Here is a 13,937-nt window from a genome sequence, read left to right on the forward strand (position 1 = left end):
TGAAATATGTTGATTGTGTTCTTGAATTGTTGTACTTTGAACTTTTTGTTTCTACTCCTTTGGGTGAAACAATGGTTGCCGAGACTATATGTAAGTCTTGTGCAATTAAGATTGGAGGAAATTAGTTGTTGGCTAATTTGATTCTCTTAGAAATTCAAGAATTTGATGTAATATTAGGCATCGATTGGTTAGCATCTTACCATGCTAATGTTGACTGTTACAAGAAAGAAGTAATGTTTTGTATTTCGAACCGACCTAAATTTATGTTTCATGGGTCAAGAGAGAGTTTCTTGCCTAATGTTATTTCTGCCATTCATACTAATAAGTTACTTAGAAAAGGTTGTAAAGGTTATCTTGCGTATGTGGTGGATAACTAGGAGGAAGAGTTAAAGATTGATGACATTCCTATTGTGAGGGACCTTGTTGATGTATTTCCTAAGGATCTCCTTGGGCTACCATTTGATAGGGAGATAGAATTTGCCATTGACTTGGTGCTAGAAATTGCACCTATTTCTATGGCACCATATCATATGACACCTACAGAGCTGAAGGAGCTTAAATTGTAATTGCACAAGCTTTTAGAAAAGGGATTTATTCGACTTAGTGTATCTCCTTGGGGCGCTCCTGTTCTTTTTGTAAAGAAAAATGATGGGTCTATGAGATTATGCATTGATTATAGGCAATTGAAAAAGGTCACTGTGAGGAACAAATATCCTTTACCTAGGATTGATGATTTGTTTGATCAATTGCATGGTGCTAAAGTCTTTTTGAAGATTGACCTTAGATCAGGTTACCATCGACTCAAGGTTAAGTAAGAAGATATACCTAAGACTGCCTTTTGTACTCGTTATGGACACTACAAGTTTTTGGTGGTGCCATTTGGATTGACTAATGCCCCTACTGCCTTCATGGATTTAATGAACCATGTGTTCAAGCCTTATTTGGACTAGTTTCTTATTGTTTGTATTGATGATATTTTGGTATATTCTAAAACTTAGGAGGAGCATGTAGAACATTTGAGGGTTGTGTTGCAGATCTTAAGGGAGAAAAAATTATATGCCAAGTTTAAGTAGTGTGAGTTTTGGTTACATGAAGTAATGTTTTTAGGGCATGTAATATCTAAGGATGGTATTTTTGTGGATCCTAAAAAGGTGGAAGCTATGGTAAATTGACCTAGACCAACAAATGTATCTGAAGTTCGTAGCTTCTTAGGTCTTGCAGGCTACTATAAGAGGTTTGTTGAAGATCTTTCACGCATAGCAGGTCCCTTGACTAGGTTAACCCAAAAGAATGCTAAATTCTTGTGGAAAAATGAATGTGAGAAGAGCTTCCAAGAATTGAAAGACCGGTTGGTGTCTACCCCAGTTCTGACATTGCCAATGGGTTCAAGAGGATTTGTAATTTACAGTGATGCTTCACAAAAAGGTCTAGGTTGTGTGCTTATGCCGCATGGAAAGGTGATAACGTATGCTTTGAAGCAGCTAAAAATGTATGAATAGAATTACCCTACTCATGACTTGGAGTTAGCGGTAGTGGTCTTTGCATTGAAAATATGGAGGCACTAATTATATGGTGAGACATGTGAGATTTACACTGACCATAAAAGTTTGAAATTTTTATTCTCTAAAAAATAATTGAATATGCGACAAAGGAGATCGATTGAATTGTTGAAAGACTATAATTGTACAATACATTATCACCCAAGCAAAGCAAAAGTGGTGGCTAATGCCTTGAGTAGAAAGTCCTCTAGTAGGGTGGCAAGTATAAATTTGAGGAAAAGACATTTTTTGGTAGAGTTAAAGGAGATAAATGTGGAGCACTAAGTGAATAAGTCGAGGGTACTTCTTGCACATTTTCAATTGCAGCCTACCTTAGTCGAAAAGGTGAAGATTGCTCAAGGATGTGATCCTCATTTGGTAAAGATTATGGAAGAGGTAAAGGAAGGTAATTGAGCTGAGTTTGGAATTCATGGTGATGGTGTTTTATGATTTAGAAATTGATTATGTGTTCCCAATAATGCTGACTTAAAAAAGGAAATTATGGAGGAGACTCATAAATCTGCATACACTATTCACCAAAATGTATTGAGATCTCAGAGAAGTGTATTGGAGGAATAATATGAAAAGAGAGATTTGTAGATTTTGTATCCCAGTGTTTAATTTGTCAACAAGTTAAAGTTGTACATCAAAGGCCTACTGGATTATTTCAGCCTCTCAATATTCCGGAGTGGAAGTGGGAACATATCTGTTGGGAAATTTAGACCCCAGTTGATACAATTAACAAGTTTTAAACCCAATTTGTTAATTAGATTTATTATGCATAAAACTTGTTAAAACAAACAAACATCAAATCATGTCAAATATAAGTGCAGCGAAAAAATAAATAAGACAAGATATGATGACCTAAGAAAACTAATAAAACCAACCAGTTTCACAGCAAAAAACTTGGGGGGAAACCTTCCCGAAAAGCAATTCACTATAGTAAAGAGAAGTTTCAGATCTAGTACAAAACCTTTGTCCCTAGACTCTACAATCCCCGTAGATGAACTCACAACAGAAACCTTCTACCGTTTTAGAACCTCTGAACTCTTCAATATATGAACGCCACCATTTAATGCACGGACCCCAGTACGTGACTCACTCCTTTGCACGAATCCCCATACGTGACTCACTCATCAACTTGAGGAAGAAGAATGTTGGCTGCAAAGTTCTTCACTTCATCAACAATGAAGGTCAAGAAGCACTTGGTTACAAAACCCTAAGGCGCAAAGACGCAGTAGTTTCTTTCAGAGAGAATAAGGCTTCAGTCACCTTTTGCATATGTTCTCCTTGTATTCTCTTATGTGACGACCTCTAAAATAAGCCTTATATATGTCTAGAGTTGTGAGAAAAGAAACCCTACACAAATACAAAAGCATGGGCCGAAAATCAGATCTGAAAATTCTGATTTCCATAACCTCAATAGATACCTCGATAGATAGCAGGTGTCAAACCTCATTAAACCTCGAGTCGAGCTATCTGTCCGCAAGTGTCGAGCTATCTGTCTAGTTTTAGTGAACACCTTTCATTCACTTGTTTCTTGGTCCAATCTTCATGACTTTAATACTAAACTTGAACAACATATTCTTTGAAATATAAAACACATCCTAGATCTACCCAATTACAAGTAAAGTACGTTTTGTCAAAGGATTAGCCAACTACATAAAATATGTCCTTAACAATATCTCCTTGGACTTTGTGACTGGATTACGCAAGTCAGTTAAGGGCCACGATGCTATATGGGTAATAGTGGATAGATTGACCAAGTCTTCCCTTTTTCTACCAATCAAGACTACATTTTTGCTAGATAAATTGGCTTAGTTATATGTTATGGAAATAGTGAGATTGCATGGAGTTCCCATCTCTATACATGTTTGAGTCATCATATGTTTTGGCATATGAATCTATCAATGTTAGAGAGGACTTGTCTTATGAGGAGCAACCAGTGCAGATTCTTGATAGGAAGGATCAAGTGCTATGTTCAAGGAATATATCCTTAGTGAAAGTGTTATGGAGAAATCATGCAGTTCAAGAAGCAACATGGGAAAAGAGGAAGACATGAAAGAAAAATGCCTCTATCTATTTTCTAATTGAGGTACTTCAGATTTGAGAGGGAAAGAGTGTAATACCCCACATATCTTTATTTGAGGTTATTACATTTTTTTTTCTTTTATATATAATTGATGGGTTATAAGTACTTTTTGTTGCTAACTGCAGCCCACTACCCCACTAAGCCCACATCTTTGATGCGTTAACTACAGGATAGAGGAAAAGATAAATCAAGGTTTTATAGGAAGGGTTTCATCACTAAGAAGGCTAGGAGGTGTATTTTTCACTTAGAGATTAGAACAAATACAATTTAAGAGGCAAACAATTGTTTCAGGTATGATTTTCCTTTTGTTATAAACAAAGAATTAAAGGGTTAGAATTTTATCTTTGGAATGTTAGTGATGTTTAGATATTTTTCAGAAGGGATATTTCCTAGAATTTTTGTTTACTCTTTTACGTTAGTGGTTACAGACTTCATTCTAGAAAAAAAAATCATGGAATTACAATCTTAATCAAGAATATGAATTTAACGTTTGGGGTTATATATTAGGATGGTTTAACGTTTTCTTTGGGGTTATATATATATAAACTTAAATCCTAGGTTTGTCCATAATGTGTATTCTAGAACAAAGTCATGGTCATAGAGCCTAATTCATGTTTACGGTTTTACTTTATTGTTTAGGACATATATTAAATCCTAAAGTTTTGGCTACTACCTATGAGTTTTGATAAATTCAAGTAAACATATTTTTGGGTAAAGATGCTTTGCATCAATGTTATCATTTAGTTCAGCAAAGTATATTTTTAGTGAGTCAGTTTGTATAATTTGATAAGCTTTATATTTTGTAGGGATATTAAGTAAATTTAATGGTTGATTATAGGTTCTATTTAAGAGTGTTTCGAGACTATTTGGAGGCTGTTTCGGCTGGACTTTCAGAGTGATTGAAGTGAAGATAAATATCTAAAAGAAAATCTTGTTTCACAATTTAAAACTATCCATGGAGATGGATTAGAGCAACGAAGCAACGTAGCTTAAGGGAAGTAGTAGTAGTTTTTTTTTTTTTTTCTCCCGTTGAGGAGTGGAGTATGATTTGTTTAAAATTAGTTATACTAGTTAACAAATTTGTAGACAATTGGGTATGTCACTTGGTGTAACATGAGGCACTTCTTTTTTAGTTTCAGCTTTAAATATATACTAGTGTTGCCCCGTACATATGTATGGGTACAATTAAAAATAATCACAATTACACGATTCAAATTGTACCTTTTTTTTGAAGATGTTCAAATTATACATAGTATTAGCTTAAACTTTTTTAAACCACATATTTCTAAAATATGTAATAGTTTCTCATTATATATATATATATATATATATATATATATATATATATATATATATATATATATATATGAAAGCTTGATATTACAAATGCTAGAGCTTGTTTAGACCCCTAATACTTAATTACGGCTTGATTAATTTTAAGCTTAGTACACTTAATGCAAAATATACGTGATTAGCAAATTAATTAATCAAAGCATTCAACAATTGCATGGATGAGCACAATGATACAATACTAAAATGTTAAGGGCAGTAGGGAATAGGATAACAAACCCAAGATAATACCGCAATATGTTATCAAAGAGGAAAACCGAAGAAGTTGGCTTAAAAACCTCTCTGCAACCCACCAAACCAAAATGATCCACTAGTGAATAAGTTGGAGTACAAGGATATCAAAAAGATCCTACAAGCCTAATCTACCCAAAGTACTTGAGCTCTCCAAGCTCCAGCTACCAATGAGCTTCTTGGAGTCTTGTCTTCACTAGCTTCCTGGATCCCGTAATATTGCCCAAGTGCACCGCCAAGCCTCACCAGCTTATTTTGGCAAAGACTCAATATTTCCCAAGCTCCAAAACATTCTCTACACTCTAAATGGGTTTGAGTTCTAGTTGGGTACAACTCTTCTCTCAAGGTATGACAATGGGAGAGGGGAAGGAGAAGACACTATAAGGATTTCTCTATTGAGGATGAGTAGCTCTCTCTAAAAGGTGGGTGTTGTAGAAACCTCTATAGGGTTTTCTTCTAAATAGTCTCTTTAAAATTTTGAGGGTAATGAGGGTATATATAGTATAGGTGAAGGGTAAATGAGTCACACTTAAAATCAACTATCAGTGTATCTCGCAAGTCATCTTGCGGGTTGGCCAAGTTGCGAGATACATTCGAGATATCCTGACTCTTGAGCAATCTTCACCAACTTAGTACTAAATTCATAACAATTAAATCCCACAAAATACATGGAAATAAATTAATAAAATTACAACACTTTTGGTCATGGAATTCAACCAACATGAATTTAATATAAAAGCCATAACTTTACAATATATATATATATATATATATATATATATATATATATATATATTAGAATTTAATTGGTTTTAGAATCTTTGGTGTTTTTAGCCAATAAATTCACTTGCACAAAAATTAAAAACTTAGATGAACATGTGGCAAAAAATTAGACATCAATTGAAATCCAATTTAGAATCTAATTAGATTTGGACTATTTGATTTTTACAATCAATAACTCACTTGACAAAAAATTAAAAATTAAATGGGACACATGACGCAAAATTGAGAATCCAGTTAAAATCTAATTGGATTTTCTTTGAGTTTTGGCTATACACACACACACACACACTAGTTACAAATAAAAACTACAATTATATGGTTCAAATTATAACTTCTTTTAATAATATTTTCAAATTATACATGGTATTAGCTCAAAATTGCATCCGGTTATCAATGGCTTCTTCTAATACTTCCCATGCGCACCAAAACTTCTTTCAACACTTAGATTGTGTGAGGTAAGTGTTTAGGCTAAGAACCTCTCAAGAATTTGTAATTGGAGAGGTAGGAGTAGAGGAAAACTAAGAGAAATTGTGTAGATGATTGTGAGTTTGCAATCTCTAACTCTCAAATGTATTGCTAAGGTTTTGTATTTAAAAGTATCCTTACAATTTTGTGGGTAATGTGGGCTTATATAGTGTGGGTAAAGAAATGAGGTAAAAACTCTTTAAAAACATCAAGGTAGAGAGTTTCGTAGGTCACTCGTGAGTTGGCCAAGTTGCGAAGTGACTTGTAAAAACCAGCTCGACATAAGTCTGTTCAGCTTCTAGTATATGCCTCTCACGTGGCCTTTCGCAGGTTGTCCGCTTGTGATCCAGTCACGAGCAAGTTGCGAACTTTACTGTTTTCATAATTCTTTACCAAACCCCCACACTCAACACTTACATTAAATCCCACAAACATACAGGGAAATGATTGAACAAAATATAACCAAATTTGACACAAAATTAAGGCCAACAAAAACATAGTTGTAAATCACAACTTTACACACACACACACACACACACACACACACACACACACACACACACACACACACACACACACACACACACACACACACACATATGATTTAGAATTTAATTGGATTTAGACTCTTTTGTTTTTGCACATAATAATTCATTTGCCACAAAAATTAAAAAATTAGATGGATATGTGGTGGAAAATTAGGCTCCAATTAAAATCCAATTCAGAATCTAATTGGATTTGGACTCTACAATTTTTGCACTTAATAATTCACTTGGCACAAAATTAAAAATTAAATGACACATTTGGTGCAAAATTGAGAATCCAATTAAAATCTAATTGGATTTTTTCTGAACTTTGGCTATTAATATATATATTAGTGTGTAGCCCCGTGCATATGCATGGGTATAATTAAAATCAGTCACAATTATTCAGTTCAAATCATACATTTTTTTATTGAAAATGTTCAAATTATATATGGTATTAGTTTACACTTTATTTAAACTATACATTTCTAAAATATGTAATAGTTTCTCATCTATATATATATTATATAAAACCAAAGCCTCTGAAACTTCCACAATTTTCCACATCAGCATAATATAAAAAATAAAATAAAAAAACGTAATAGAACTTTTCTAAACCTGATGCTTTCCCTCCCGATGCTTTGCCTTTCCCTTTGATGATGCTCTACCTTCTCTTCCCTTCCTTCCTCTACTAGCTCCTCCTCGACTAGACCCACGACAAACTCTCATTCTTCTCAAGCTCCCTAAGAACCCCAGGTCCAAAAATTCCCACCACAAACCCAATTTTCATGTTCTAGCTTCTGCAAACCCAAATGGGTTTGATGGGTTGGAGTGGTTATGGTCGAAACTTGGCGAGTCAAGGAAAAAGGAAACTCTCAGCCAGTTCCTCCTTAATCAGACCCATGGCAAAATCTCATTCTTCTCGAGCTTCCTAAGAACACCAGGTCCAAAATTCCCACGACAGACCCAATTTTCTTGTTCTAGCTTCTGTAAACCCAAATGGGTTTGATGGGTTTTCATGGTAGAGTCTGACTCTGAAGTATTGTTGATGAAACGATCACCCTAAATGCTTGGATGGAAATTTGCTGTCTGGCGGACAACCTCTGATTTGGCATTTTGGGATGGAGCCCCTGAGACTTGGATTGACATATTTTTTCTAAGTCCAAGGACGAGTCTAAGTTTTGAATAGTATGAAGGGATTTGTTCTCTGTGAACTTCTTGAGTGTGATGTAGAATGCCTTCAAGTCCATGGTATTTATAAGCATCGTATGTCATTAGAATTACCAGTTAATTATTACTACAATTTTTTGACTAATAGTTAGGTATATTGAATCATAGTTAGGTTAGTCTGGTGTGGCTCGGAGCGATTATGGTCGAAACTCGGTGAGTCAGGGAAGAAGGAAACTAGGTTTGCTTGGAAAATGCCAATGTGAAGGTGGGTGAGTTTGTGGGGCGAGCTAAGGAAGGGGTCAGCAAAGGTCAGGGTGAGTTGGAACAGTTTAGGACTGATTTAGTGCTTGAATTTTTGAGTAGGAATCGATGGGAGCGTTGGAAGGTAATTCTGCACTTTGAGACCTTTTTGTTTTAATTTTTGTTTGGTAGATAAGAAATTGCAGGAAAAGGATAGAAAATGGACAAGTTTAAGTATTTTCTTCTGAATTATTGGGGCATTATATGTTAGCTGGTTGTTAGTGTACACACTAATACAAATAAGGATAGCTTATATGAAATTGGTGGAAATGGAAAATTTTGAGCTATATAAAACCTAACCCTCTGAAGTTCTCACAATTTTCCACTCTAGTACAATATTTAAATAAAATTAGTTTTGTTTAATCCAAAGTTAACAAGGAGTGAAACTCTATCTCTCTAACAAGTCCAACTTAAACTCAAACTCATCATTATCATTTTTTTAAAACAAAATTATTTTTGCTCAATCCAAACTTAACAAGGAGTGAAACTCTATCTCTCTAACAAGTCTAACTTAAACTCAAACTCAAACATTGATAATTTATCTCTAAATTTGCGAGGTTAATCATGAACAGTATAAAAGCAAAGCAAACCCCAATATTTTTTTTAAGCCGAGTAGAGGTATGGGCTCCTCTTATGTTATTTTATTCTCCTCTATTTTCTTAAAAAAAATTATTTTATGGTTTTTCGTGTATTTTTTAAAAAATAATTTTCGTACATGAATCACAAAGTCTCTTTAGGCGTTTATTTCGAATGTAACCCATCTTTCTCTTATATTTCTCTATTGTTTAGTCATATATATATTTTGTTTTGTTTCAATAATTTCTAGGCAATGAATCATCTAATTCTTTAATATTTTTTGGTTTTTCAGAAATTTTAATATTTGGATATTTGAGTTATTTTTTGCAATATCTAAAATTGTTTGACAAAATTTTTTTTTATAATTTATTGCACATTAAAGCAATAGCTTTTTCATCAAATTGTAATACAAATTGAAGTCATACAAGAGCAAATCATGCAATGTTGTAGTTTCTTAAATTTTTTATAAAATTATTTTAGTCTATCTCATAAATAGGTAGGTTCTTGTGCATAACACGGATCTGCGATTATTTCAGTTTTTGCAACCAATAATTTACTTTTCACAAAAATTAAAAACTTAAATGAACACATGATAAAAAATTGAAATCCAATTTAGAATCTAATTGAATCTTCTCTAATATATATATATTTATTTATTTATTGGTACTGACCTTACAAATCTCACAATCACTGCATTGGAATAATTATATGCAGGAGTCTTTGTATAGCAAGTGGATAGTAGTAAAAGGAGGAGAATGTAGTCGAGAACTTGGAGAAATAAGAGAACTTTCAAAACAGTGTTAAGTGTTGTATGTGTTTAGTAAACAAATAATGTGTATATATATATATATATATATATGTATGTATATATATTAAAGTCTTTATAGCACTTAATATTAGCCCAAATATTGTTAAGTGTTGTATATGTGACTACGTGTACGTACGTCGCCGCGAAACTAAGACTCCTTTTGTTTTGTCAAAAAATTTCCGTTCTTTTTTATTTATTTTAAAATAGCACATCACCCAAAAAAAATAAAAAGTGGGGCAGCATGATATCTACAACATCATTAGGGTCATTATAGGTAGCATTTATATGTTCCAGAGCTTAAATAAAAATTTACTATATCAGATTGGGACCTACTATAACTGATAAATGTATTGTGAAACGTTATAATATAACATTTTATTGTATTTCTAAATTTCTTTCTTGGTCTAGTGTCTGTTGGGAAACTTCTCTAACTTTTTGTTGAAAATATTTTTACCAAGAGTTTGCTAAAAACCTAGTACTGTGTTTAACCTCTCAATTATCCTCACGATAACTCATAGCATAGAATAAATGGTAGCGTAGGGAAACAAAAGAAAGCCGCAACTTGAGAAATTTCAAGCGAAACTTTACCATCCCCCACTAGAATGGCACGATAATTTCAATCTCCCACAAAAGCATACCACCAGTAGTAAATCTCACAATCATTATTATAATAATAATTATTTTTGTAAACATTGTGCTACATTATTAAATGAGATAGCAACATCTTCCTTTTATTTTTATTTTACAAATGGTCCCCATATAATATTAATGGACTTGGATCCTATTCAAGCCTATGATTCTTTAGAGATTTCCGGTTGAAAGATTCATATTTTGTCACCCCAGTCACATTGGTACTAGATTTATAAGCACTGATGCAACATTATTTTTCATCTCTTTTCCAACGTGAGTGTAGCCATCCCCTTCCTTGTAAATGACATCTATTACTCGTGCAAGATTAAGAACACGCATAAGTAGAGGCATGGGAATAACAGTAGGCCTTAAACACTCCTCATTAATGTCCTTCCATGCATTAGCGACTTGCTTGTTGAATTCATCATGGACTACTTGCTCTGAGACACCATGTTGCTTCATGTAGCATTCAACTGCTGAGGCAGCATGCCCTCTCTCTTGCTCAAACTACAGACAAAGTTTTCCAAAAGGATATATAAGTAGAAATTTGGATATATATATATATATATATATATATATATATATATATACATATATATGTGAAATAGATCTCTCACAGTAGCTTGTGAAACTTAGTGAGGTTTTTTGGTTGCATACCTTGTGTGACTTCATGTCGTCCATGAGTCTACTAATTACAGAAGAAGCTGTAATAATCTTGGGGTTGCTGAAGATCCAATCAAAGGCCTCTTTTGTAACTGTCACCCATACCAAGGAAAGAGATAGCTGTAAGCATAGGGTAACCAGAGGTTTTAAGTGCAATATGCATATACTCCTCCATTGTTGGGATGTAATTTTCGTGGAACCATTTCGCTTCATCAAAGTAGGCCCGAACCAAAAGTTTCATCTAAGATAGCATATATTAAACAACATGAATGAAATAAGTACGTAGCATAAAAAAGTTAAAGAGCGTGGAAAGTTAAGTTGCTTGACTCTTACAACATCTTTTGCATAGCTAACACGGTATGATCTTCCTTTCTTGGCCAACTCATTTTTAATTGCTTCGAATACATCAAAGAGTGCACGATAACATATTTGCATGTATTCTGGAAGTTGATCTATGCAGCTAATATCCCACCTGAAAATATCATTTACCAATTACAAAAGTTAGATTGATATTATACATCATATTCTTAACATATATATTAATTAATTCAATCTATGAACCTCTCAATTGCTTCAGTGAAGGGTTCAAGTTCTTCAAGTGTGCCATAAACATCATATATATCGTCCAGAATGGATGTCATGGAAATAACTTTGGTTAATATTTTTCTTGCAAGTGAATATTGGGGCTCAAAGTACACTGCGACTATCCAAAAGTAGCACTCGACAACTCTATCTCTTCCAAAAGGTAGTTTCCTTGTAAAATCTAAATCTTTCCACCACCTACAATTTGAATATAACAATTAATATTTATTGATTGTAAGTAAACAAAAATAGGAAAATTCTAGGGCTATTATAAAATTTTACTACAAAAAATTTATAAATTGATCTGTTAAGAATATGATTGGTGTCACTTTAATAACCAAATAAATAAATGTTACAATTACTTATTTGCGATTTGTGATATGTCAATTTGTAAGGTTTGTATAGCAAAATTTGTAGAATTTTTAACTCCACTTCTGAAAATATATACAAGTTAGTATAAAAAAAAATAACATTAAATAAAAAGAATTTTTTTTTCATAGATGACGAATCCAATAAGGATCTTTTAGCTCTAACCACAAAATTCATAATTTTCCTTTCTTCTAAAAATAAAAAACTAAAATCATAATATGCATATCTCAAATATTTAAAATGAACCAAAATGTTTTAGAAAATAAAAAAGAACTATACTTTTAGGAAAATATATATTAAATACATTTTAGTTTATTTTTTTATAAATAAATATGTTTAATTTAATGAGTAATGTATATAGTACAATAAATAAGAGAAAAAAAAAAAAGTACTTATATAAACTTATTTATTTTTAAGAAAATATTCCTTAAATACATTTTGATAATAAATTACATATTACCTAGTGATTTCACTAAGTTCTTCTTTGTGCAATGACTGCACCAGGTTAAAATCTAATATTGAAAGCTTGAGTAAGGCTTTGTTGTGTGAAGCATCCTGTTCATAGATGGAAATGTATCGTCGAGCCTCTAGCCGTGGTATGCCCTTATGCAAGGGTTGTTTTAGGGCACGAGTTACTTGTGCTTTAGGGGATGCTGTGGACTTGAGGTGAATTGTCGTGAACTGAAGGGCCTCATCAAGAATTTCTTCTCCATGGACCCTCAAATGTGTAGCTTCATAAAAGGCTAGCATGCCTTCAACGTTGCTAGTCAAGCTTTCCTTGAATTGACCATCTTCTTCTTTGAACTTGTTAAAAGCATCTGTTTAATAAACACCAAACTTATTTAATGAATAAGATCACTATTACACACACACACACACACATATATATATATATATATGGACCGACTAGCGCATCACTAAAGACATATGAGGCATATATTTAGAAAATTAAATTCATGTCTTACCGGTCCATATATATATATATATATATATATATATATATATATATATATGTGGACCGACTAGCGCATCACTAAAGACATATGAGGCATATATTTAGAAAATTAAATTCATGTCTTACCACATGAAACCTTAAATCCTTGTTGACGTAGTAGTCAAAAATGAAGGGAAACATTGTAGAGATCATCATCTTCAGCATCATTATAAGTAGCATATATATGTTCTAGAGCTTCTTCGATTTCACTTTCAAAGTTTAAGCCACGCCAAGGCGCTGGAGTGCATCAATTAAGCCTAATTGTTGTGAAAGATGACCCAAAGATGCTAAGAGCTCTTTTCTTACCTCTTCTTTCAGCTCTTCAACTTCACGTACTTTACGGAAACGAATATCCTACACCATAAATTGCATTAACAAATAATTATATTGTAACAAAAAAAAAATGCTATAAATATTATAAATTTTACTACATAATCTTTAAAACCTAGGATAGAAAATAATCGTGTTACCTTGTCCTCTGAAGTATTGTTGATTAAATGGTCACCCCAAATGCTTGGATGGAAATTTGCTGTCCGGCGAACAACCTCTGATTTGGCATTTTGGGATGGGGCCGCTGAGACTTGGATAGACATTTTTTCTAAGTTCAAGGACGAGTCTAAGTTTTGAATGGTATGAAGGGATTTGTTCTCTGTGAACTTCTTGAGTGTGATGTAGAATGCCTTCAAGTCCATGGTATTTATAAGCATCATATGTCATTAGAATTACCAGTTAATTATTACTACATTTTTTTGACCAATAGTTAGGTATGATGAATCATATATCTCAACTGACTGGAGATAATGAACATTGCACGTATGCTATATGTCATTGTGCAATTGGTAGAAATGGAGGGCAGGTTGGG

At 33.2% G+C, this 13,937-nt stretch overlaps 1 pseudogene; it reads right to left on the minus strand.

Annotated features, from left to right (window-relative positions):
- Window positions 1-10,680: 10,680 nt before the first annotated feature.
- On the minus strand, window positions 10,681-13,668 carry LOC142641503 (sesquiterpene synthase 2-like; annotated as a pseudogene).
- Between the last annotated feature and the right edge of the window lie 269 nt (window positions 13,669-13,937).

This window comes from Castanea sativa, chromosome 6 (genome assembly GCF_040712315.1).
Source record: "Castanea sativa cultivar Marrone di Chiusa Pesio chromosome 6, ASM4071231v1".
NCBI classification, from domain to species: Eukaryota; Viridiplantae; Streptophyta; class Magnoliopsida; order Fagales; family Fagaceae; genus Castanea; species Castanea sativa.